This window comes from Alligator mississippiensis, chromosome 1 (assembly GCF_030867095.1).
Source record: "Alligator mississippiensis isolate rAllMis1 chromosome 1, rAllMis1, whole genome shotgun sequence".
Lineage (NCBI taxonomy): Eukaryota > Metazoa > Chordata > Crocodylia > Alligatoridae > Alligator > Alligator mississippiensis.
In genome coordinates this window covers 415,606,300-415,630,397 of record NC_081824.1, presented here as the reverse complement: position 1 = coordinate 415,630,397, position 24,098 = coordinate 415,606,300, and the positions used below count along the sequence as shown (strand labels likewise).

The 24,098-nt window shown below is 46.0% G+C and overlaps 2 long non-coding RNA genes across 2 annotated transcripts in view; one reads left to right on the top strand and one right to left on the bottom strand.

The window, feature by feature from the left end:
• Positions 1-1,112: 1,112 nt before the first annotated feature.
• On the bottom strand, positions 1,113-16,804 carry LOC109284112 (uncharacterized). Its single transcript, XR_002091434.2, has 3 exons — positions 16,635-16,804; positions 15,615-15,874; positions 1,113-5,348 (listed from the first exon to the last, which is right to left on the bottom strand). It is a non-coding gene; the product is annotated as an uncharacterized LOC109284112 (long non-coding RNA).
• Positions 10,033-24,098, top strand: part of LOC109284113 (uncharacterized) — a 69,481-nt gene continuing 55,415 nt past the window's right edge. The window contains exon 1 of the long non-coding RNA XR_002091435.2: positions 10,033-10,168. This is a non-coding gene — a long non-coding RNA (uncharacterized LOC109284113). The remainder of the gene's footprint in view (positions 10,169-24,098) is intronic.

Below are 24,098 nucleotides of genomic sequence, written 5' to 3'. Positions count from 1 at the left end.
AACATAGATCCAGGTTTATCTTAAACTGGATTCTGCAATTTTTAGACAAGTTTGTGTGCCTGGAATTTCTGCTTAGTTACAGGTTTAGACTGACTGCTGGTCACTGAGAGCTGGTCTGTAGGTATAAGGTCAGCACCGGGACAGACTAAGTTTAAATTGCGTGGCCATTTTGAACCCAATTTAGCTTTCTGAATGTCTGTAGTTAGCCCCTGCTTCCAAAGGTCTACACATAGACTGAGCCTTTAAGCTTCCTCTTAGAAGCATATGTGAACAGGATGACTCAGCCTTCAAGTACAAGAAGTAGGGAGTTAGGGGGTAATGGAGGAGGGTGTAAGAGGCCAATGCAAAGTGTATAAGGCATTCAGACATGTCCAGGATGTTTATTGTTACTGTTTTTAAAAATAGTTTAATAAGTTGTTTTTGGGTAGCTCCAACAGTGACAGCCCCAAAGATTTAAAAACCAGGACTCGGGTGCCAAAAATCAGGAGACTAGCTTAAAAATCAGGAGATGATATATTTAAGTATAAGTTTTGCTTTTTTATCCATTTTTTGGTTTCTGATCCTATAAAGTTTATATTTTCTAGCAACTATGAAGGCTCAAAACTTTTTAAAAAATTAAAGCAAAGATTCTCATGTAATTACATGACTGCCTGAGTTGAGACTTTATGAAAAATGCCAGCTATTGAAAGACTCATGATAAAATCCTGAGAGCTGGCAGCATTGTGGGACTGAAGAGAAGACAATGTTTATAAAAGCCAAAAGTCATTTTGGTTAGTGAAAACATACTGGATTTCAATCTCTGTTAAAGATATTAGCATAGAAAGATGCATGAACACCCAACTGTGAAGAAATAAATAATATGGTATGAAAAAACTAAAATTGCCAGTAAACTTTTCTCTACTTTTCCCCTGTACTTGGATCTGAACATCAGGAATACTAGCCCGCAGAAGAAAGCCCATCTCTTCAGAAATGTCTTTATAGCTTGTCATAATATGAAAAGCATATGGAGAACAAAGAAATATGCAGTGTTTTGCCTCTAACATATTTATGGAGCTTGCATTTTTAAATATATTTCTGAGTTTTGGAAGAAAAACAGCAAGACATAACACCACTTTCAAGTTAAGCACATATGTTTAAGTTTATTCATGTAAGTAGTCCCATTACTAGACTTGAAAAACACTCCTGGCATTTGGATATAGAGAGAATAGGAATGCACAACTGTGTGATGAGTGACATCAGGGCTTAGCTAATCAATGGGGCTCTTCACGCGTGGATGCTTGTCTTTCCTCATGTGTTCACAGGATCAGCACTATTGAATCTATAGTGATGAGCACTATAGAAAACCTTAAAACAGAGGGACAGATGTAGCCCTTTTGATCCCTGAATCATAAAGTCCTCTACAAACAGTGCCTAATTCATCCTCTCATCAGCCATATGTGACTGATATCATAACTGCTTTATTATCCTTATTTAAAAAAAAAAAATGTAAAACAAAAGACAGAACACCAACTGATAGAGCTGTATTGCTGTGTATCAGTTGAGGACATGGTTCAGAGGTTTTCAGGGTATGCCTGTGCTGTGGTGACAGGATGCTCAGTCTTGCTGCTGAAGAACGATCCTCTCTCTTGTTCTCACTCCCGTTCCATATTCATCCACTCTGGAAATGAGGAGGTAAGGACACCCTTGGGGCACCCAAAGCTATCCCTTCTGAGCCCACCAGAAGCCCAGATCTAGGGAGTGGGGCCCCACAGCCTTGTTGCCAGGATGGATGTACATAGGGTCTACTTAAGATGCTTCACTGCACATTAGACTAATATGCAGTAATGCATCACCATCTAGACATGCATGGTACTTACTGCACAGTAAATTAGGCTAATGTGCCATTTGCTCATACCAACAAATATAGGTAACAGACTAATGGCACATTAGCTACTGCACAGTAGCACACATGTCAATGCTGACTGGGAGCAATTTCTTCCCAGTCAGCTTAGGCAGCAGAGGGCCACAGGGGGTGAGGGGAAGCTGTCCACAGGTCTAGTGTGGGGCTCAGGATTGCAGCCTGGCTCAGCAGCACTGGTTTGGTGTGGTGCCTCAGCACCACCATGAGGTCTCCCCTCTCTTTGTTTGCTGAGGGGATGGAGGAGCTCTGTCTCCACAGTGCTGGGCTGGGGACAAAGAGCTTCCCCATCCCCTCAGCCCTGCTGCTGCGCATGCAGCACATGCCCCGGTTGGCTCCCACTCCCAGGGAGCGGGTGCCTGGAGGAAGCCAGGAGCTGAGCAGCACCAGGATTGGGGGGAGGGGAGGGGAAAAAGAAGGACATGGGTGGGGGAAGTAACCAGGGCCAGGGGGAGACTCCCAGCCCTGCTTATCCCCCCCCCATGTCTTCCCCTAGTCCTAGTGCTGCTTACCTCCCTGCATCTCCCCTTGCTACTTACTCCCTGCCCCCCCACCATGTCTTCACCCTGTCCCAGCACTGCTCAGCTCCTGGATCCTCCCAGGCACAGGCAGGGAGTTGGAGCTGACTGGGCTGTGAGCTGCACAGGCAGTGGCTGGACTGAAGAGATGGGAAAGCTTTCTGTTCCTGGCCTGACACTGCAGGGACAGAGAGCTCCCCCATCCCAGTGCTGTTCAGCTCCCAGCTCTTTGCGGGGAGCTGGGAGCTAAATAGTGCTAGGATCAGGGATAGAGAGCTGCCTCATCCTCTCAGCAAGCAAAGGCCCCTCAGGGCGCTGCTTCCACTCGGCCATGGGGCATCACTCAAAATCGGTGTCACTGAGCCTAGCTGCGATCCCAAGCTCCATGTGGCTGAGAGCTGTTCCCTGCTCCCCAGAGCCCAGGTCTGACCTCTGTGCCTCCTGCCAGCCTGAGGCTGGCACAGTGGGTATCTGGAGCTCCTCCTGGCTGCTGCAGTGAGGCAGAGCAGGGAAGGTGGGCAGTAGCAGCCCTGGATTCAACTGCTCTTGTTGGAAGCAAATTTGCTCGTGATGTGGGCACACATGTAAAAGCATTCCTGGGTGCAGTTTACTGCATCTTATTTTGGTGCGCAGTAATCTTAAAATGCATCAATTGCATGTGTAGACACACCCATAGGGTAGGATTTAGTAGCAAGACTCTGAACCGTGCTTCTGCCTTTTACGCAGACCTTAAGTGATTCACCCAATGACAAAAAGAGTCAGCCAATAGTAGAACCAAAAAATGAAGCATGGGAGTCCTGAGACCCTACCCTTCACTTCAGCCATGGGATATTATTCCCATGCAAATGAAATGCCACTAGATCACAGCAAATTATATGGGAGAGCTCACAGTTCTGAGAGTTGTAAGAGGAAATATATTTAACAGGATTTGGAAATGAGAGGCTTAGCCATTCTCCTCTCCCAAGGCAGAAAGAAAAAAAAAAGGAAGAGGAAAAAAAATTAAATAGTTCCTACTGTGGCATATGAAAGCTAGAAGAATTTAATTTTCTGGTCTGTTTGTTCTAGCATGCTTCTCTAGGTTTGTCATCAGTTCCACTGCAACACTGGGAATGTAAAAGATATTTTAATTCAAATGACTGTATTTGATTCATTCCAGTCTCCTTATAAAATTGTCTGCTGTAAAATTATGCCTAATGTGAAACAGTTATAATTTGCTTGCTACTCACTACATTAATACCTATTAAAACTGACCACAGTAGCATGCACCCAAGTTGTAACATGAAAAAGCCCACAAGAATTATTTCAATATGGGTGGAGTGAATCAAAACATAAGACATGTTTGAAGTTCAAAGGTCAAATAAAATATAGTGTAGAGTTTATGGGGGGGGGGGGGAGAAAAAAAAAAATTGGTCAGCTGATAACTAGTGGTACGTACAGCCTGCCATTTTCTAAGCTTCACAATCACAGCTCCATCGTGTGTCAGTTGCTAGGGTGTTTCATATATTGGTTCCATCCGTGGCAGCATTCTTTTTTCAATCTTGGATTCAACATTTTTGATGTCCATAGACCTCTTGAAGCACTTGAGAGCTGAATTAGTGAGCAAATGCTTTTCTAATAACTATACTGAAGTCAATTTTCAAAGAGCCTGTATGAGCATCAGTTCACCATCACTACTAGGGCTGGCAAGCTAGTCAATTGATTGGTCAAATATTGTCAGCTGACCGGGCAGTTGACTGCATATTTTTGACTGGGTAAAGATTTTACCCCCCCAAAATTACATTTTTGTAGCTTTCTGACATAAGATTTAGTTTTTTGACATATTTCATAATAAAAAAAAAAATTGTGCTTTTTCTGTGTATATTTGGACCTATTGACAATTTTTTTTTTTTACCCAATATTTGACCGGTCAATTACCCAACCCTAATTGCCACTAATCGTAACCTAGAATATGATCCAGAAGTTAGAGGTTACCCCATAATTGGCTATGAAGCAACGTATCTACCAAAACAAGATTCCATGTGATTCTTTAAATAGTGATAGCCTAGTAGGACTGACCTTAGTGATAAGACTGAGGAGAGGTAAGTATAATTAAGAATACTGCAAGTTTTGAAACTCTGCCAACAGGCATTTTAAAAAGCTATAGACACTTTTTATCAACACACACTTGCCAGGTCAACCATTTAGTCTGAAAACATCTTCAGTTTTACTCATGTCACCATACTGCAAAGAGTGAAGAATGGAGGTAGTGCATGGAATAGTGTGGCACAGCACAAAAGCAAACAGCCATTTCTCTTGCAGGAAGCAATTACTAGATAATGAAAACAATGACCGTGCCCTAGGAAAGCTGGCCAATAGACACTGTGATGGGCTTTTTAGTACACAGATTGTTGAAGATTTGCAAACTCCAAATCTGCCTGAATGCAGATTCAACATCCTTTTACTATTTCCAGCTGTGAGAGGCAGAACATGTGCAAGAATACCTTCATGTTAAAAGGGCTATGCCAAACTTACAATATGTACTCAGATGGGAAAGCATGCACCAACAATGCATTACACATGGAGTTAACATTAGATTAGATACCAAGGACATCTCCTCTATGCTGGTTTCAGCTGTACTTCTGTGTGGCTGTCTCTCTGTCCATTTGCTCCTGCTTCACACATGCCAACTCTCTAAAATGAGGCATTAGAGTGGCCCAGAGCATGTGCTGAGCACCATCCATAGACTCTTTGCTTACATATGCTTACAGACACACACTCAAGGCTGCTGCATCACCTTGTTCTGGGACTTGGCGCACAAAGAAAAGGGGTGAATGCAAGTGCACGATGCTTCATGGCAACTTTCTTGGGAGTGGCACAGAGTTGCTATTGTAAAGTAGGATCTCATTTAAACCTTATTTTAATGACTGCAGAGGTCTGCTGACCTGATGTTGGCACTGGAAAAAAAAAAAAAAAAGACAATGTCACCTGATAATTTTTAAATACATATAAGAGTTGGGTGGGGAAGCACCTAGTGTCCAGGAAGCTGCCATTGCATTCAGAAGGACATTTAGGACTCAGAAAGGACTGGAGTGTTAGGCCTACATCCACAAAGGGACTTCATGCACATAAGTGATGCGTACCTGCTAGCCTAGGTCCAATATAAAGAACATTACTTCTGCAGCCTGTTGGCAGTATGTTTTGATGCTATTTTATCAGTATGGATCTGACTTCAACAGGGATTTCAGACATGTAGGAGATGCAGAAGTGACTAGCACATATGTCTCAAAAGCTACCAGTACCCAGCAATACCCTTCCAAAAAACATGGCAAAAGTCTAAAGTGATGTAAAAAAAAGTATTATTATATTTCATTGTACTTGTCTGTAAAGTGGTGTAAGCAGGCATTGTAGAATCTAGCCCTCTATTTATAAACATCAGGAACCGAGTCTCAAAAGGGCAGAAGCCCAAGACTGCAGGCACTAGTATATCTCATTTGCATGTGTTTGTGCATGCAAATCCAGGGGGTCATATGCAGATTGATCTAATTAGTTCTTTGTATGCACAATTACTCCTTGGACTCATTCGATCATGGTAAGTTTGCATGGGTTACTGGGTTTCAAGGCAAGATTTGGTACCTGAAATTTTTAAAAGGGTGGATAGCTTTTGTTTTTGGGGAGTTTGTGGAGCAAAGATGTTTCAGAAGAAAGTGGCTGTACATATTCTGGATTTTTCAATTTTCACTGATGAGTGAACTGATACGGTCTAACTTCTTGTCTGCCATCTGGTATCCTACCTGTTCTTCAGCATTATTTTAGCTGAAACATAAGGCACTATAAAACATTATGATAAAAACCACAGTGGAAAACAGATATTTCTCAGGAAAATTTTACACTGAATGTACTCTTCCAGCCTTCGAATAACATTCTTGAACCATTTTCATAATAGACTCCATATAGATGCTGTAAAGGCCTTGTATAAGAAAAAGTGAAAGAACAGAAAGTCACCTCTAACTAATATGGAAATATTAGGAATTGTTTCCTAGATTAGATCTAGGTCTTCCTTGGTCTAGTATTCCATCTCTAAAAGTTGTCAGGGCCAGAGGCTTCCAAGAAAGCTATAAAATCTGAATAATGCAGTTACACAATAACATGACCCTGGAGACAGTTTCTGTTTAACCTCAGTGTTTGCCTTATACCCTGAAGCACAAAGGTTAACGTAATTTATGTAACTCCTACTTTTTCATCCTAGCTTGTGTAATTGTGGATATTGTAATTCATATAAATAGTTATTTGGGGTTTCTTTGGATACCTTAAAAGGAATTTCTAAGGTGTTGACTCCTATTCCTTTTACTGGATTCTCACAGTTGGGGTCATCATGTAGCAGAAGAGGAAACAGCTAGTGCCAGGTGCTATGGTTCTGTAATATTTCTTCCTGATCTAGGAAACTCCAGAACTACCAAAAATACAAAGCTGAGCCTAGCAAGTGAGCTTTCTTTTCTTTTAAATTGCTAAATAGAGTAAGCCAAATTTTACAATTTCTTTTGTAGGATTTGTTAAACCTTTGTAAATTTTAATTTTAGCTCAGTCTTGCTGATGCTGTCTACTGAGATTGATTTACACACAGAGACATTCACCTGCTGCCTCTCTGGCATTGACCTTCATGTAGCCACTTCTACCTTTTGATTGCTCATTGTTGATTCCACTGTTGTCCTGTCTACCTGTTGCCTTTCTGTTACTCACTAACACCCCCCCCCCCCCCCCCCGCAACATCATCCTGGTGACCTATGCAGCAACTGACTACAATGGTGTTAATCTTTACTGTTCTCCAGTGTGATTTGCCTTGTGTCTGCTATCAATTTAGAAGTTAGGACTTTGTATCAGTTTTAGAAATTGAGAAGGAGAAAATGCTTTGTGACTGCTCTCTTCCAAGATCTTCACACCTCAGAAAGAGTATGTAGGAGGCTATTATTCAAGCTCACTCTGTCTGCATCTTGTGTGCTCTCTCATGATACCTATATATTCAGGTGAAGTTTTAGTCATGGAAATACAAATCCTGAATTTCTCTTTGACCATATGGTCACAATTATATTAAAATGCTGATGCATGCAGAATCTAACATATATTGTTTTCACAATTAGGAAATGGCAAACACAAAGCCTCTCGGGAGAGCCAATATTAGAATTTAGCTTCCACTTAAACTGTTTGGTGTTTACTGGCACCCACAAGAATAAAACTTGCAGCAATTTTATCTGAAACAGCCAATCCAAGTATTTCTGTTGATCATAAGTAAAAATAACACACTGTTTATGAAAAAAAAGCCACATACCAGCTACCTCAGAAAAAGAGATAGGAAAAGGATGAACAGAATTTAATTTTCAACTGGAATGTATAATAGATACTTATAAATTATTTTAGGAAATGGAATGTATCTGGAATAAAATAATGTATAGCAAGGACTTGGGCTCTGTTCCATGCCTAGTGTACCTTGAATAAGAAGCACTAAAAAAAAAAAAAAGTCATAAAGAGTGGCCAAACACAATTAGTAAATAATAAAAATACTCCAAGGACCTTTCATTGGCAGATATGTAAACCCTTTAATAACACCAATTAACCCACCCAAGTCATCATAGGAGAGGTAAATATTAACACACCTGTTTAACATTTGGGATGTTGGAAAAGATTTTTTCTGAGTGAGAGCAAGGCCTTTGACTAAGGCCACAGCCAGCCATTGCAACAGTTTCTAGAAGGCCTTCACATCCCTGAAGTAATGATGGGGGAAATGAAATACTGCCAACCTCAAACACTAATGAATCCTCAGACCCTGAAAAATTATGAGATTAAAAAATAATAATAATAAATTTTAGGTTCTTTGCCTTCAGGTTTCTGAGTCTATAGGGAGCACTTAAATAACATGTTCAGACTTTACTCCACAAATGCAAACCTATTTTAAAAACTATGAAAGTTTAAGTTAATTTGCCTCCAGAAACCTGGGCTTTAAGTAAGACACCAAATACTGTGAGACTTACTCTAAAAGTCAGGAGACTTGGCAACAGTGGAGACTGGAAACCACTAAAGGCAAACCTATAGACTCACACAGAGATGATGAGAATAGAAAAAGTATATAAAAACTCATCATGCCTATTAAACTCTTCCTCCTCTCTTTCTGCCTTCAAACTTTCAGCCTGCAGCTATAGGACAGCCTAACTGGTAGCAGCATGATGACAAGAGATCTCAGAAAAGATCCCAGTGCATCAAATGGACCAGGAGGCTAGGACTTGGATATAAGAATACTGGCCCTTTAAGGAGAGGTATAGACATTTTACTTCTACCAGTATAAATGATTGGAAATCAATCTATAACCATAACAGTACAGAAGATTAACACACATACTCGTTTGAAAATGGCAGAACCCAATCTAAGATTTGCTCCCTCCACCAAAGGGCAAACGTGTGTTCTGTTTGCTACTGATCTAAATTGCGCTGCTTATGGAAAACCTCATAACTTAGATCAATTTTCATAGACATTAGGGCTGGAAGGGATCTCGGAAGATCAATCGAGTCCAGCCCCCTGCCCAAAGGGCAGGAAGTCAGCTGGGGTCATAGGATCCCAGCAAGATAAGCATCCAGTTTCATCTTGAAGGTGTTCAATGAAGGCGCTTGAACAACCTCTGGTGGCAGGCTGTTCCAGACCTTGGGGGCTCGTACAGTAAAGAAATTCTTCCTTATGTCCAGCCTGAAACGGTCTTGTAGTAGTTTGTGACCATTCGACCTCATCATCCCTTGTTTTACCTTGTGCTTTTTGAATGTCTGTACCTAGCTCAAGAATCTTGCACTAATATAACCTATCCCGGTTGAATAGAACTGGCTGTGAGCAACTGGTTAGAAGCACAGGCTCCAAGGAGTTTTGTAACAGATTTGTCTTCATTATCCCTCTTCTGTAGTATATTTATGAATGAAGTCTAACATGTTCCTGAAAGCTGACTATGGCCCTTTTGCTGAACCCACAAACAAAGGCAAATTAAGGTTTATTGGGGCCCCAGGTAAACACAAATTTGGAGGTCCCCTTCCCCTGTGGGAGCCAGGCTCCAGCAGAAGGTGGGGCTCCTTCCCCTCCTGGTGCTGCCGCTGCCTAGGGCAGGGAGGATGTCTGTGCCCTTTGGGGGAGGCTGGGTGGACCTGGCCAGGCTGAGGGGGGGGGGGGGGTGGGGGTTACATGCCCGCCTCTCCTCCTCTGCCACAGCTATAGTGGAGCCCAGTGGGGCAAGGGCAAATGTGGGCTGCCTGCTGCAGGCTTAGGGCTCTCCACTCTGATGCCTTTGCCCCAGGGACACACTCACTCCCTGCCATGCACATGGACACACACACACACACACACACACACACACACACACACACACTTAACTTCTACTCACTCTCTGCGCATAGACACAAACACTTTCCCCTCACAGAACCTCCCTCTCTCCCTGTAATAGGGGACCCTAGCCCTGTCACCAGAAGTCATGTCTGCCCTTTTAAGGGCAGAACTTTCTGGGCACGGAGTGCTGGTAAAGAAGGGGTTAAATGCTGAGCCTAGTCAGCTGACCGGAAGGGGCAGGACTATAAAAACCCTGGGCAGAGCAGCAGAGAAGGGGGAGGAGTGTCTCAGAGAGCTTTATGGTGAAGTTGGGTGAGCAGTCCAAAGGCAGGAAGAGGGGAACCCTGAAAGTCCTGGAGAGATGGCAGCCACATCACAGCAAGGACATTAGCCAACGGGGAGCCGAAGCATGGGCCCTGTGAATGTAAGCTAACATGCTGCTTTTCTTTATCACATTAGCTGGTTGCAGTTATTACCCACAGATGGAACTGTTTGTTTTTTTTTCTTTTTGATTAATTAATAAGAATGGTGGTTTGGGTGAGGCTATTAGGCGAAGGAGGAGGCCTCATTCTGGGGGCCGACTACAGAGTGGGGACCCCGGTGTCAGCAGGGGTGCAGCTTTTGGGGGTACATACCCTGGTGCCATTGGGGCACAGGATTTTTGGGGTGCACTGACCCTGGTGTCTGAAGGTGTGATCTTAAAAAGGCTAGGGAGACCTAGTGCACCTGGGGTGCAACTTTGGTTTTTTGGACTGAGGGATGAGGTCAGGGTTGTAGCCTAGTTTTGAGCTTGTGACCCCCTGGCTATGGGGCTGGCACCTGGGCTTCTGGGCCAGGCTCCAGACTGGAGCAGGAAAGGGGGCCTCAAGACACCGGACGAGGCTAGCGCCTCAGAGTCAAACCCTGTTTGATGGGTTCAGACGGGGAGGCCTAGCTAGAGAAAGAGACAGGGGTCAGGCCCGCATAGGCAAAAGGCCCTAACATACACAATACAATAGGTAGTCTCCCACTCGCAAGAACATCATCATAGTAGTTTCCATCAAGACGTAGCAGGAGAGTATAGGGCGGGACATAACTTCAAAGACGACCCCAAGGGCACCCCACATAAGGTGTAGATTACCAGAGAAGATGGCGCTGGGGAGGGTGACCTGTTACACTCCCCCACAACTGATCCCTCTGAGGATGCTGCTTCTCCCCACTGCACCACACGCCCAGTCCAAGGCTTCCCCAGGAAGCAGCATGCAGGGGCAATGGGGAGCAGAGCTCAGAGAACAAGGGCCATGGCAGTGGGGCATGGAGGCAGTGCAAGGGTGGCACATGCTCACGTTGTAAAGCACTGCCCAGCTGTGTTCCTGGCCATACCCCATGCAGGACCTGTCATTTCCAAGAAAACCCAGGCATGGCAAGGGTGGGGGGAGAAACCCAGGCATTTGGGGGCCACTGATTGGCAGGGGCCCCTGGGCCCAGGCATTAATCTGCCTGTGCCCACAAATAAAACAATGGATGCAATATATATGGTTTTGAGTTTAGAACAAAATAAGTGGTTATGTGGTCAGACTGAATTAAGAAGATGTTCTAGGGAATGGAGCAATAGGAAAAAGCATGATTTCAGAGTTGACTAAAGAGAAACCCCCCCTATTAAAATAGTATTGACTGACCACTAGTTCTGACACATTAATATCATTGATTCCCTGCACTTCTCAGAATAGCACATAAAGAACCTCCAAAACCACAGACAAATAAAACTAATGGTAAAGAAGCTGGTGTCATAGTATCATGCATGATCATCTACATTGGCAATGAAGAGCCATTGGAAATAGGTTGAAAGTTGGCACCTTGTTTCAAGCACCAAATGAGAGAAGAAGAATCTGTCAAAATTATATCTTACTCTTTCCCTCTTTTCAACTGAAAAATGAAGTCTTGAGGCAGAGGTGGAACACCCATTCGACTCTCAAGCCTGACCCAGCAGCTGAACATTTAAAAGAAACACTTAGGGCACATCCCAATGAGCATGCACATGCAGTTTGCAGTGTCTCAAAGCAGTTTGAGGTTCTGAAAACTGCACGCAGCACATGTGCACCTGTTTGCCATGCGGCTAATAAAGTGCTGCAAAATGTGGCATGGTGCACATGGCAGCAGCATGCATGGCCAGAAGGGAGCCTGGCCAGCCAAAGCCACACTGGCTGCTGGCCAGGCTCCAAGTGGCTGGCTTGGTGCCGCTGCTGCCCTGGGAAGCCCCCAGGACTCTAGGTAAGGCTACTACAGGTGCTATCCCAAGCCTCCTCTACACCATTCAGGTCAATTTGCCATGTGCTGGAGTGTGCATGCAGGGGTGTCCCATGGAAAATGCATGCCTCTGCACATACAAACTCATGGGGATGCACTATTAGGGCATGTCCACACATGCAAGCATGTGCATTTACAGCAGCTCAAATAGAAGCGGTGCAGATTTGAGCCAGGGGTTTTTGCCTCAGCGCATGTGCTCGGACATGCACTTTGTTGTAGAGTGAGTTGTGCCACTTAAGGCAAAATAACCCTGCCTGGTTCTTCCTGGATCTGCAAGAGCTAGAGCCCGGGGCCAGCACCTGTGCCATCCCCAGCAGTATAAAGAGCTGCCTATCCTGGCCCCATTAGTACAAGAAGCTGCCCTGGCAAGTAGCTCATGGCTACTCACTCTCAGGAACTTCTGGGACCCAGCCAGTTGGTACCTGGGGACACAGATTGCTGAAGCAGCCCTGAGAGTTCCCTGCACCCTCTACCCACTGCAGCAGTCTGGCAGCGAGGGCTGCTGCCTGGCTGTGACCTGCTGCACACCTGTCAGACCCAGATGAGGACTGCAGAGCCAGTAGAGGCATCTGCCCCTCTGGGTCCGCTGCCAGTGGGCTGTGGCTGCAGAGTTGGCCTTCATGAAGCACTACTTCCAGGCGATAGCTGCCCAGATGGCCGGGCAGGAGGCACACGTGGAAGATGTTCCGGGTGTGGTGGCCTGCTTTGAATTGTCAAAGCATGTCCTCTTGGCCCCATTTGGCCAGGAGGTCAGCCACAGCCAGCTGGGTCTAAAGTGCCAGCTCTGAGCAGGCAGGGTCTTAGCAGGAATTCTGGTACTCCCCATTGGAAAAATCCCTTATAAAAAAAAAAATAAATAAAAAAAATATCATCTCAAAGTCACTCTGTAAAATACCCCAAAATCCATGTTCCTCCACAATTAAAACAAAAGACGACTAGTATATGAGAGACAGTGATCAGTTGGGCAATGTTTTATTGCTATATCTAGTGTTAAAGCAGTGTGGAAGCCTACCAGTGTCCCAATCATAATAAAGTGAACTCTTAATACATGCATTCATGAATATATATTTTGCTGGCCTCCCACAGGGGCTATGGCCCTCACAGAAGGGCTACTGCCCCCACACAGGGGTTATGGCCCCCCCAACAGGGGCTACACCACCTATACCGGTGCTATGCCCCCCCAAAGGGACTACAGCCCCCACACAGGGGCCAAATGACCCCTTCAGGGATTACCAACCCCCCCTGCAAGGCCCACATGCCCCCCCAGCCCCCCCCCATTGCTGCCCCACATGGCCCCATCCACTGCCAGCTGCTGCAGCCCCCCCAATGGCTGCCCCACCCAGTACCACCCCCCCACTCCTCCAAACCCCCGCAATGGCTGCCCTGCCCCCCCCAGGCCCCCTGATCCCTGCCCCACCACCCCAGCATCCCAACATTAAAAAGCAAAACCGAACACCCGCCCCTCCCCCCAGCAGTTAACTGGCAGTCCAGCTGTTATCTGTGTCACTGGGGCCCCTACCTGCACACCACAGGGCAGAGGGACAGCCCCAGTGGCCCTAGCCTGGGCCCTCCTTCCCCCCACTGCCCTGTGTTGCCTGCGGGGGCTCTGCCAGGAGTCCCCAGAGCCCCTTCTAGAGTAAGTAGAGGCTTTTTTTTTTTTTTTTTTTAAGTGCTGGTGCCTGGGGTTGGGGGGGGGGGGCAGCCATCAGGGGGCCTGGGCTGCAAGTGGAGGATGAGGCTGTTCAGGGGGGCTTGGGAGGGCAGGGCCAGCAGGGGTCTCTCCATAGTCCCCTCTCCAGTCCACCCGACCCCTTACTTACCGGCAGTGGAGCTCTAGTGCTGCAGTACGCTGCCTGGCAGGCCGTGTGGTTCACCACCAGGGTGAGAAGCCAACCACAGATGCTCTGGCTGCCAGAGCATCTCTGTGGAGAACCCAGCCTCTGGTTGTTTTGTGCCCTGCCCCGCTTTTTTTAACTCCATTTTTTTTAGACCCTGGATATCCAGGGGTCTAATTTTCTCCCTGTGCTGCAAACTTGCAGCACAGGGAACGTTTTTTTCATTCCCGACATGCCTTTTGCCCCGTCTCAAAGGGGTTTGAGACAGGGCAAGAGGCACGTGTGCGCTCATCTGGACGCACCCTTTGAGGCATTTCTGACCCAAGCAGGACAGCACGACCAGCTAATTGCTTCTTTTGACAGATGCAACTGATGTCATTTTTGGTGTCTCAGTTTGTTTCAACTACAATAATTATCTGAACATTTAATCTTGTCTAATAATATCTTCTTAATATCTGCTGTTTCTGTGAGAAATCCCATCGGCAAACTTAACTACTTGAATATGCCTAGTTAGCGAGGACAGGAGTGTGAACACAAGTGAAGCAAACTGAACATATGATTTGAATGAGCCCAGGAATTTTTTTGAGATAGCAATAAAATTAACTTTCTACTTTTTTTCTCTAAACCCCTCCTGCTCACATATAAAAGTACAAAGGGGCAAAAAGTACCCACCTACATGAATTCCATTCATAACAATGGGCCTTGTAAACTACCTACACACCGAGGCTAGGATTGTACATGAAACATTAACATTCCACAGAGTCTTGTATCCAACTCTCTTAAGACTCTTGAATAAGATTATCTGGACCCACATGTCTACCTTAAGGCACTTCTGTTTAAATATCCTCCTTGGTTACCATTGGAATAAAATTAATTTCATCATCATTATTTAATATTGTCAGGGAGTAGGCTCTAGCTACCATTTATTTGCTTATTTGATTTACATGTCACCCTTCCCAAACAGAAGGCAGCTAACAATAGAAAACAGGGGGAAAAATAAAAAGGAAACAATATTTAAATAAGAAGTTACAACAAAACAAACTTGCCCCAAAATACTCCAAATTCAAGAGCGCTCAACTCCCCATCTCTGGTGCAGAGAAGATGGAGAGGGGATTTAATAGCAGCTTTCAACTACCTGAAGGGTGGCTACAAAAGCAGATGGAACTAGACTACTCTCAGTGGTGGCAAGTGACAGAACAAGGAGCAACGGTCAAGTTGAAGCAAGGGAAGTTTGGTTTAGATATGAGGGAAAGCTTTCCCACCAGGAAGGCAGTAAAAAGCTAGAACAGGCTCTCTGGAGAGGTTGTAGAGTCTCTATCCTTGAAGGATTTTACAGCCTGGGGAGACAAAGCTTTGGCTGGGATGATCTAAGTGGGGCTGGTCCTGTTTTGAGCAGGGGAGTGGACTACATGGCCTCCTGAAGTCCCTTCCAGCCCTCATTTTCTATGATGGTAGAAGGAGGGTTTGAGGATTCTTGGGTTCTAGGGTGCATGCTTAGCACCTTGCTAATTGAATGGTCTGGACCTCCCCAGCAGGTTCTCTCTGAGCATCATGAAGACAGAACAGCAGGAAAATGAATGACAGGTCACCAAGTTCTCTCACGAACCTCCTAACAAAAGCCACCCAAATGCTCTCATTGACCATGTAAAAGGTCATCCCTGCATTGGTGTACACTTCAACTCTATTCCCCTCATTCCCAGAGATGAACACCAGCTCCTCCCATTGCACTGGTTGACCATGCACACATACCTCCACAAGGTCTCAGGGTTTGAGGAGAACTTGTGTACGGCCAAGTTCAGCATCTCCTCGATGTGCTCGGGTGCCTCCAGCAGCACCCTCACCCTCTGCTGCACATTTTCCCATTTCTCCATGCTCATGGGCTGCTTCTCTCACTGCAAATCCTTCCAAAGCATTACTTACTCATCAGCAAGCACTGCCTTCCCAAACACCTGCCCCATGGCATCAGACTGCCAGAGGGGTTTGAAGCAGATCAATGTAAGGGGTTGCACCTGGGGAAGAATGATTAAGAGCACAAATATGTGATAATGGGCTAAGAAACAGCTGAGCAACTTGGTGGGTCACCTCCACGACATGAGTCTGCAATGTAATGTATCTAGGTGTATGTAGCTTTGGGCTGCGTCAACAGGAGCATGGGGTGAAAGACATGGGGAGGTGTAACAGGTCACCCTCCCTAGTGCCATCTTCCCTGTTAATCTGTGCCTTACGTGGGGTGCCCTTGGAGCCTGCTTTGAAGTTCTTATGTCCCACCCTCTACTCTCCTGCCACATCTTGATGGAAATTATTGTTGATGTTCTTGCGAGCAGGAGACTGCCTATTGTATTTTGTATGTTGGGGTCTTTTGCCTACATGGGCCTGACCCCTGTATTTCTATAGCTAGGCCTCCCTATCCAAAACTCACCAAACAGGGATTAACTCCGAGGCTCTAGCCTTTTCTGGTGTCAGGCCTTGTTACAAATTTGGCCCCCTGGCGCTCGGGTTCTCTGCGGCCCTGTCTCACACTGCACCCTCTCTGGGACCGGGGTTGGTGCACCCCAAATGCTGCACCCTCTTTGGCACCAGGGCCAGTGCACCCCAAATGCTGCACCCTCTCTGGCACTGGGGTCCCCACATTGCCATGGGTCCCCTGTGAAGCCTCCTCCATCCCCTAATAGCCTCACCCAAGCCATCAGTGTTAGTCAATAATCAAAAAGGAAAAAATAATAACCACCACTAGTCACTGTGATCAAGCAAAGCAGCAGGTCAGCTTACATTCGCAGGCTTCATGCTTCAGCTCCCAACCGTCTTGTTGTGGTGCAGCTGCTGTCTCTCCACAGCTTTGTAGTTCCCACCTTTGGGCTGCTCACCCAGCTGCTCTGTGGCACTCTCAGAGACACTCCTTCCCCTTCAGCTGGTGTCCCCCTTACTGCTGCTCTGCCCAGGCTTTTTATAGTCCTGCCTCTTCCGGTCAGCTGACTAGCTGGCCAGGTTCAGCATTTAACCCTTTCCTTAACAGCACTCCATGCCCAGAAAGTTCTGGCCTTAAAGGGGCGGGCCTGCTTTCTGGTGACAGGGTTAGGGTTCCCTGTTACAGGAGGCGACATTGCTACATGACTTCTAGATTATGATGTGCATTGTGGGCTCAGCTTTAGAGAAGGAGCAAAAATGGGTGACAAACACCACAAAGGGCCTGGAAGGCAAAGCTGCAGAGCAGATGAAGGAGCTGAGAATTTTCAGTTTGTGGAAAAGGCAGCTCAGAGGGGACATGGTGGCTGTCTGCAGGCACTGGCTTCTCCTCACAGAGAAGCAGGAGAGTAGCTTTCACTAAAGAGCAGGATAGTGGTTTGAAGTGGTGGCCAAATAGGTTTAGGTTGGACACCATGAAAAACATCTTCACTGTCAGAGCAGCAAGGCAGTGGGATAGATGCCCAGGGAAGGGGTGGACTCTACATTGGTGGAGGTGTTCAAGGAGAGGTTGGACAGCCACTGGGTAAGGATGACCTAGGTGTAGCGATGCCTGGAGTGCTCTGTAAAGCTAAAAGTGCAGGAGACTGTCCTACATGCTTTGCTCACGACCATAAGGACAAGCTTGACAGCCCAGAGTGGGTAGAAATTGGAGAGCACCATGCTCAGCAATTCAAGAAGGAAGCAGCCCTTCCACGGTGGCTTGGTTAGAAACAAGAATAAAACAGCTGGGATAAATGTATAGGGGGAGATAGGATAGAAAAAGGGAGTTCCAGCTCTCCGGTCAGTGTCCCCAGGCTGCAGAGCAGAGCAGAGCGGAATGTGTCTGGTTTCTCTCTAGTTTCTGGGCTGTGCCGGTTGCCACACAGGGCCAGGAAGGATGCTTTTCCCCCTCTTGCTACGTGTCAAAAGATTTTTTTTCACTTCCTCAGCAACACTGAGCGTTGGCTGCAGCCCAGGCTGGGGATGGTGACTGGGCTGTGCCAGTGCTCCTGCTGATTAAATCCCAGAGGTTCCTGGTTACAGGGTCTTGCCTCTCCACTCAGGGTCAGACCAACACCACATTTGGGGCAGGAAGAGATTTACCCCCCCCCCCGGTCAGATCAGTACAAATCAGGGTAAGATGGGGGTTTGCCTTCCTTTGTAGCAGAGGCATGGCCTCTGCCTGGGATCTCTTGAACTAATAATGTTTATAGAAGCAGGACATTGGCTGTTGTGGTCCCCCTACTTTACATGCAGCAGGTTCAGGTGTGATGCTTGGTGTGTCAGTGTTGACAGTAATTTAATAAAGTTTAGATTATGAATTTGTCTGGGATGGTTTGGACAGGGCTGATCCTGCCTCAAGCTGGGGGTTGGGCTAGATGTGACCTCTGGAGCTCCCTTCCAGCCCTTTGTCTCTACTAGATTCTAAGAGGTAACTGATGCTTATGGGCAGTTCTCTAAAAGCCCCACTACAGGGACAGAGGTATTAAAAAGCTGGACACCACCAAGGCAGCAGGAGTGGATGGTTTTGTAGCTGAATGTTACAGGGCTCTACAAGGTGTATTGGCAGATTGGTTAATGAGCTTGTACACTGAGGAGAGATTTCCTCCTCTTGAAGCCAGGCTGGTTGTGTGACCTTGGGAGGGAAAGGACTAGTCTGGCTGTCCATCTCATTGACCTATCCAGAGGCAGATCTGGGGGGTGCTCCCATTCATGGGGTTCTTACCTTTTAGGGGGACACTAGCTCTGCCAAGATGTCCCAATGCTTAGAGGAAGAGGCCATGGAGTCACAGAACTGGATTTTCCCAGGAAGGTGGGAAGGGAACCCAGGTGTCCAGGCCAAATCCCAGGCACAGTGCTTCCAGGGGCACTCGTGTCCAAAGTTCAAACAGAGCTGGTACCAGGCCACACCAGAGTCCTGTGCTAAACTGACCAGGCTGCCTTCCTCACTTTATTTCTCCTCTTTGCCAACTAGCTTTGCTGGCCAAAAAGGGGCCTGTTTGATATTGCTGTGACCAATCCTACCTTGAGCAAGGGCTGGACTAGATGTGACCTAGTGAGATCCCTGCCAGCCCAACTTTCCCATGATGCTATGATCTGTGAGGGGTCCAGGGAATAAACTCAGTGTCCTAAATAGCCAGATGCTGCACATATTCCCTGAGATCTGATGAGAGGGTGGCTTATGGGATCATTCCCTGGCCTTTCTCCGGCAGCAGAGCTTCTAGGAAAAGCCAAGCCTACTCCAAGAAACTGTATTTATGCACGGCTGTTTTTTTCTGTCCTCTTTCTGGCTTGTATTTGGCTCCTTTTGGCTTTTGACAGGCAGGAGTAGTTTGGAAAGAGCAATAGCCCAATAACTTCAGTCCATCTCTCCTGACTTTCTATCCCAAATGCATGGCCAATTTTCCCCCTTCTTTTTTTCCTTAATAGAAAAATGAAAAGGGGGGGCCTTGATCTAATCCTTCAGCTGTTTTTTTTCTTTTCAAATCAGGCATATCTAGAAACAAAGCACTGACACAGGCATGATACACAGGGAGGCTGTGAGGTTGCAGTTATCATAGTCACTACATTTGTCTTATGTAGCATTTAGATTATGGATTGTATAACATGGTTTGGATAGGACTGATCCTGCCTCAGGCAGGGGTTGGACTACCTGTGACCTTTGGAGGTCCCTTCCAGCCCCACTTCTCTATGACTTCTATCATGCTGCTGTCACATACAGCACACCCTGGAAAAGGCTAAGGGCCTTGCTTTTGAAAGCCAGAACAAAGGACAAGAGAAATAAAGATCTTGCCTTGAAAATCCTGGTACGTGGGAGGAACAGAGCAGCAGCCTGTTCAATATGAGCTCTGCCAGGAGAAAGAGCAAATGGCCACAACTTTTACCCTCACCCCAGGGGCTCAGACTGTACCTGATGCTATTGCTGCATGTCCTCATCTTTAATGCAAGCTGCAGTGTCCATCAGCTGATTTGGGGGCATGTGTGTAATATGCAAGATAATATGGTAACGTGTACCAAGTCTTACAGACTGTTGCCACTGCTAACAAGACCAGGATTATATACATACATCTAACAATAATAGTAATTCACATGTAAAGCATCTGGCTAAGGACTGACGTAGTGACTGATGAGATTTTGTCCTCTGCATAGGTCAGGAATAGCTTCCCGATTTCTAAATCTCGCACTTTCTCTCTCTTGTCTCTTTACTCACAAATCTAACCTGAGGGGATAGTTTCTCTGGCATAGAATCATAGAGAAGTGGGGCTGAAAGGGACCTCTGGAGGTCATCTAGTCCGACTCCTGAATATCCCATACTTTAACATATCACATATTCAGTGTGTGAGTGTATGTGTGTGTGTCAGAGAGAGAGAGATTCCTTCACATTTTGAGCAATACACAATCCAGCAGCTAAAAACAAGTGGGATCTCAGCTTTTTATTCTGCAAACAACCAACTTCCTTTACTGGGCTTTGCTGGGGTTTTCATTAGAAAAAAGTGGGTCCAAAGCCCATTACATTAGTTACCATATTATTCTCATCACTTTCCCCCAGAATTTGGACACAGTGGGCACAGTGTGCACAGGGCACAGTGACCAGTGACCACATCTAGAAAGAGGAACCTTTCTCCACAGCCTCTCCAACATGATACATTGTCATTAGGAAATGTTTGTTGGCTCCCAGTTGGAGACAGGGCCCATCTGTGAATCAGTCATCAAGAGTTTTCTTTGTGTAAAATTCATAAAGAAGATGCATAATCCTATTCCCATATTCCTCCCCCTTGCCCCAGCTAAGGTTCTTTCCCTAGGTCTCTTCCCCAAAGACTTCACCTGTTGTGTCTTCCTATTCATCTCTTTCCCTTTAAAAACTACATGGATATTAGAGATTCACCGTTTTTCTCCTGCACCTGCCTAAGTTACTTGCTCAAAAGAAGTAAGTGATTTAGAGAGAGCTTTTTTAAGTGTTGTTTATTATAAAATATTTAGTGTGGTGATACTTGGGGGACGGGCAGGGAAGGGAGACTACTAGGGCTGTGCAAAACAGCACTGTTCCATTCGGACTTCAGTTTCTAGGTCTGGACGGAACACTATTTTGTAGTGAATTTAATATCTAGTGGAAACAGCCTCACTGTTTCACTTCATCGAAACAGAGAGGCTGTTTTGACACTGTTTCAACATTTCGCCTGACCATTGGGCTGGGGAAAAAAACTCAGCCCAGCTGAGGGGAGGGGAGGGAGGCAGCCCAGCTGCACTAGATCGTGCCAGCTGGACTGACTTTCCATCTCCAGTGCTATGGTGGAAACTTTTCGACTTTCAAAACATTTCTACTAGCCTCATTTTGTTTCAAGGCTGTTTCGATGCCCTTTGTTTCATTTCGATTTGGCTGTTTCGACCTCGAAATGAGTCAAAACAGTGTTGAAACGAAACAGCCAGCAAAATTTTGCACAGCCTTAGAAACTACTGCCATATTAGAGTTAGCACAGATTTCTTGGTAATATCTCATACCCTCCCCTAAAAAAGAAGGGCTGATTGGGTAATACCCACCAAACACAAGCAGATCTATATGTTCAATAAAGTCTACACAGGCAGTCTTTATTTCTAACAAAAGTCGTTAATGGCAAGGCAAGAGAGGAAAGTAACATTTCATGCTTCTCCAGGATGCTCTGAGCAGCCTGGATCAAGGGTTGGTCTTCCAGGTTTATTTGTTCTGAATTTCTCTCTTACCCAGCGTACATCTGGGGAATCCATTCTCTCACCCCATTGTCATCCTATAGCAACTTACTGCTTTGAACATGGTTCCACACCCCCATTGCTAACATCCTACCATTGAGCTGTGTGACACCATGGAATCACATTGGGGACCTCAAGCCACCCATCTTTGATGGCCTGTGTAATACTGAAGTGCTCACCCTTGGCCTTATATTTTCCCAGCTGAAATTCAGGAGAACAGCATGCCAAGCCTTTAAAGTGCTGTCTGCTAGACAGAGAAACACTGGAATAAAAAACCCAAAGGTTAGAGACTATGCTTACTTTCATGGTGGATATTCTGCCCATCCAGGACATCTCCATCTCCCCCAACAATTTGTTTAGGGCTTTTCTTATTTTGCACCAGACTGGTAAATAAGTACCATGAAAGAGGCCCTTGTGCTTTGCTGTGAGGTTAATACCTAGGGAGCTCGTTAGAAGCTTAAGTGGCTTAAAAAAATCAAAGTATTTCCCATTCTTGCTTAAGGCTCTCAGAAACACCAGCACCCAACACGACTGATTTATCAAAGAGTCATAGAGACATAGGGCTAGAAGGGACCCCCTGCCTGAGACAGGATCAGCCATATCATCATTGACTTCAGGCCCAGAGACTGTGCTGATGCTACTTGGCTGGAATGCTGATGTTTTGAGAGAGGACAGAAGGTCTTTTATTAGCAGCAGCATACCATTGGCCTGGTGGTCCACTCCTGATTCATCCTTTGTTCCTTTTATCTGGGAATCCTGCCATAGCTGGAGGTTCCATGATGGGAACAAACACTCGTGGGGCTATAAACACTCATGTTACATCCTCTTGTCAATGTAAAGCTGCATGAGAGGCCTCCAGTTGCTAATACAAAATCTCCAGGGTTCTTATATAAAGTAGAAGCAAGGGAAAGTACTTTTTAATGCAACACCTGGTTAATATGGGGACTTCATTGCTACAGGAGGGGGTGGAGGCAAAGAGCAGATCCAGTCTCAACAAGGGGCTGGATAAATTCCTGGATGATTGATCTATTCATGGCTATTGAACAGATCAGCTGGAGACATTTCCTCTGGCATCTCTAATGAGTGATGCCAAGGAGGGTAGGGAAGAGGGGAGAGATCACTAGACAAATCTGGTTTAATGCTCTCCCTCTATACCATCCACTTCTGCTACTGTCGGAGACAAGACACCGGGAGAGAGAGACCATTGGATTGACCCGGAGTGACACTGCTTATAGTGTCAAGTGTGGATACAGAGTTCTGCAAAACCACTTGTTCCTAATACAGCCCCATATATGCTCACGTTACTCAGCCAAAGGCCTTTTCTGCATCTACAGCAGCAACAGGCTGCCACAGTGTCCCAGGGTGCCGTGACAGCCATGGAAGGGAACTGCTGAGAGGGAGGAGACAAATGAGGTGCATGCAGACTCTTGCCTGGTGGCTGCTCCTCCTCCCTGCCCCTCTTCAAGCAGGCAAGCCACATAAAACATATTTTTAAACAGGGTGCTGCCAGTCTGAAAAGGTTAAAACCCACTGATCTAGAGGGGGGGGGGGCAACATTTTTGGCAGGGGAGCTATTAATTGCTACTCTGATCTCCCTCCCTTGCCTGATCTGTTGCTCTTCTTTCTACTCCCTGCTCTATCTGCCACTGTGTAGGCTGGCCTCAAGAAAGAAACACTCTGGCTAGTGTTTTACATATGCTAGATACTAAGTGAAGGGGTTTCCTAATATTATCTGCAGTGTGTCTGTATATAAGAAACCTTACGGGGCTGGCTATTTGTATGAGATGGTTTGGACAGGGCTGATCCTGCCTCAGGCAGGGGGTTGGACTAGATGTGACCTCTGGAGCTCCCTTCCAGCTCCACTTTTGTATGATTGGAATGAGTTCAAAATAGTCTGCAGGGCTGTGGAAGGGAAGCTGTCACCAGAAGCAGCTAACAGACAGTAAAGTTGCAGAAGAAAGGCAAGCTTGATTGGTGGAACATCTAGACCATTACAAAGCTCCTAAGGTCATTAACACCTGTGGAGTGAAGAGTTTAGAAGGGATCAGGTAGATTATAATGAGCCATGAGGTCAAAGGACTCCCTCAGCATTTCCTGACTAGAAATGCTGCTGCCGCTTCCAGGCAGAACAGGAATCAAAGGTAAATGCACCAGTGCACCCCTGCTAGATAGGTCTATGTGAGGGGCAGTCAGACCAATCCTTTCCCTCCCTATCTTATACAACCCACCTGGTGGCTTCATTCCAAAAGAAGGGAATATCTCCTTTGTGCATAAGCTCATTAACAAGTCTGCTAATAGAGGAGTTCAGATGCCTTGTAGAGCCCTGAAGCATTTAGCTATAAATCCATCTGGGCCAGCTGCCCTGGCCACTTCCTCCATTGTCATGGGGCTTTAGAGAATTGTCTGAAAGCATCAGTTACCTCTTCTGACCAAATGACCTACTGTCCCCTGCTATTACTAATCACTGGGTTTGCTATCCTTTTCTTCCACTTTCTAGCCAAGAGTCTCTCTCTTCCATTCCATCGCCAAGAGTCTTTTCTCTGCCCTGCCTCCAATCAAAGAGAA